This window comes from Gekko japonicus, unplaced genomic scaffold (assembly GCF_001447785.1).
Source record: "Gekko japonicus isolate JY-2015 unplaced genomic scaffold, Gekko_japonicus_V1.1 scaffold1347, whole genome shotgun sequence".
Classification (NCBI taxonomy): domain Eukaryota; kingdom Metazoa; phylum Chordata; class Lepidosauria; order Squamata; family Gekkonidae; genus Gekko; species Gekko japonicus.
Window position 1 is genome coordinate 447280 of NW_015171544.1, and position 2700 is coordinate 449979.

Sequence of the window (2700 nt, forward strand, 5' to 3'; positions counted from 1 at the left end):
CTGAGGGGGCTCTTTCGAGAACTGTCCTTTCAAGGACAGCTCTGACAGAACTATGGCTTGCCCAAGGTCATCCAGCCAGGTGCAAGTGGAGGAGTGGGGAATCAAACCCGGCTCTCCCAGATTAGAGTCCGCGCACTTAACCACGACACCAAACTGGCCCAAAATGTAAACAAAGGTTACAGTCCTAATCCAAAAAGCAATTTACTATGCGACATTTTTTATACTGCTCAACATGCTCCGTGCTGCTTCTGTGGGGAGGGCTGGCCAACCCGGAGATCCAGCAGCTGGCCCAGCAGGTCCCGTCCATCGGCCACATCCTCAACAACGCCGACATCATGCGCGTCATCCTGGACAAGATGCGGGAGATCATGGACCTGGCCCGCAACCCGGAGATGGTGCAGGACCTGAAGGGTCCCGACCAGGCCCTGGTCAGCCTCCAGAGCACCATCCCCGGAGGGGACAACCCCCTCAGGCGGCTCAACGGCGAGATGCAGGAGCCCGGGCCGAACCCGGCGCAGGACGGCTTCGTGCTCGGCCCGTACGCCACCCTGGGGAGGGGCCCCTGCCCGTTCCCGGAGCAGGGCACCCTCCAGGGCCAGGAGGGCATGCCGCCCCACCCGCTGGCCTCGCCCAGCACCACCAGCCTGGGCAGTGACGAGGGGGGCCTCTCCGGCGGCTGGGTCGCGGCCCCCCTCGGGCACAGCCCCTCCACGCCACACCTGGCCTACCGCTCGGGGGCCGAGCCCTTCAGCCCGAACCCCGACCCGGCCGAGATCCCGATGATGATCGTGAACCTCTGCAACGCCTACACCAAGCGCATGATGTTCTCCCTCATGCAGAACGCGCTGCTGGCCTCCCAGAACGCCCGGGCCGGGCAGCAGGAGCAGATCAAGGACCAGGTGACCAGCCTTTCGCAGCAGATGCAGAGCCCGGAGATGACGGCCGCCATGTCCAACCCTACCGCCATCCAGGCCTGGGTGCAGATGGAGCAGGGCCTGCAGACCCTCCTGGCAGAGTCCCCGGTGCTCGTCCCCTGGTTCATGCTGCGGCTGCGGGCCCTGGAGAGCGTGGCCGGGGTGGGGCAGGGGGGAGGGGGCCCCTCATGCCAAGGGACGGCCATCGCTGAGTAGGGGGGCTGGCCCTTTCGCCTCCGGAGGGGGCGGAGGGCGTCCTCCCCCCTCTCAGGCCCCAGAAGCCGAGAGCTGGCAACGGACGGGCGCCTTTGGCTGCTGAGCTGCTGGGAGTGACGGAGGCCACCCCGGTTCGAGAAGGTGAAGGCGGAGCCTCGTCTGTGGTGGCCCCGCACAGCATAAAGAAAAGCCATCTGTCTTCCCTGCCTTGTCAACAGCTCTCATTTCCTGTGGGGGGATGCAGGGCTCTGAGTGGGGTGGGGCCGAAAGCCTCACGTGGCATCAGGAAGAAGAGGAGGTGGGGGTGACAGTGGGGCTGGCGGGGGTGTGTGTGTGTATGTGGAGCTGAGGGGGCATTTCTCCTGCCTTTGGCTGCAAAACGTACCAGAGCAGGACTGGGAGGTTTCTCGGAGGCGCGCATGGCTAGATCCTGCGGAGGAGCGCACCCGAAGGGTCTCACAGTGGAATAGTAGTGGGTGCTGAGCAAGGCTCCCTCTCAGCTGTGGAGTCCCATGAGCAAAGATTCTACTTTGTGAGCCCCTGGCATTAAAGTGGTGAGCGAGCGATTCGGCTGCTGCAGAAATCAGTTTGCTCTTCTGGAGCCCCCTCCTTCCTGAGCTAAGACAAAAAAGGGTGAGCCGGAGGCTAAAGAACTGTGAGCTAGCTCACACTCACTCAGCTTAGAGGGAACACCGGTGCTGAGCAGGGTTGCCAGCTCCAGGTTGGGAAATTCCTGGAGACTTGGGGGCGGGGAGCCTGGGCAAGGTTTGGGGAGGGGAAGGACCCCAGAGGGGTATAACGTCCTGGAGTCCGGCTGCAATTCCGGGGGATCCCCAGGCCCCACCGGGAGGCTGGCATCCCTGCCTGCTCAGCCAGTTATGCCTCCTGGCTGCTTCCACTGAACCCACAGAAAGGCAAAGTGTGCTGAGTCAAAGGGCCGCCTCCGGTCCTCCGCAGCGACTCCACCCGATCTCCCAGGCCAAATCTAAGGAGGAGAATGCAGAAAGTCGTCTGTTAATCCTGGAAATGACCAGCCAGTGAATGTTCTTCTGAGCTGGGGGAGGGAGTGTAAAGCACTGTCTTCTTTGGCTACGTGGCGGAGCAACCTGCTCACGATAGGGAAACACCTTGAGGTTTGGGGGGGTGGAGCCTGAGGAAGGCGGGGTTTGGGGAGGGGAGGGGCTTCAGTGAGCTTCAATATGGCATAGAGCCCGCCTTCCAAAGCGGCCCTTTTCTCCAGTTGAACTGGTCTCTGTCGCCTGAAGATCAGTTGTCACCCTGGGAAACCTCCACACACCACCTGGCGCCTGGGAACCCTCGCACAGGACCAGGACTCCCCACCCCCACCCCCAGAATATGGAAAGGGAACATCACGACCCACAGGGGGTGTGCAAATGGATGGCTCTCTTCAGGGGTCATTTCCCGCAGGAGCGCACAGGAGCGGAGCTCCGGCAGTAAAGAGCCCAGGGGGCGGGCACATGCAACAAGCCCCGCCCCCTGCTCCCAGCAGCCCTCAGTCAGAACAAGAAGCAGCCAGGTAAGTTACAGAGCCCCCCCCCCCAAGCCCCCT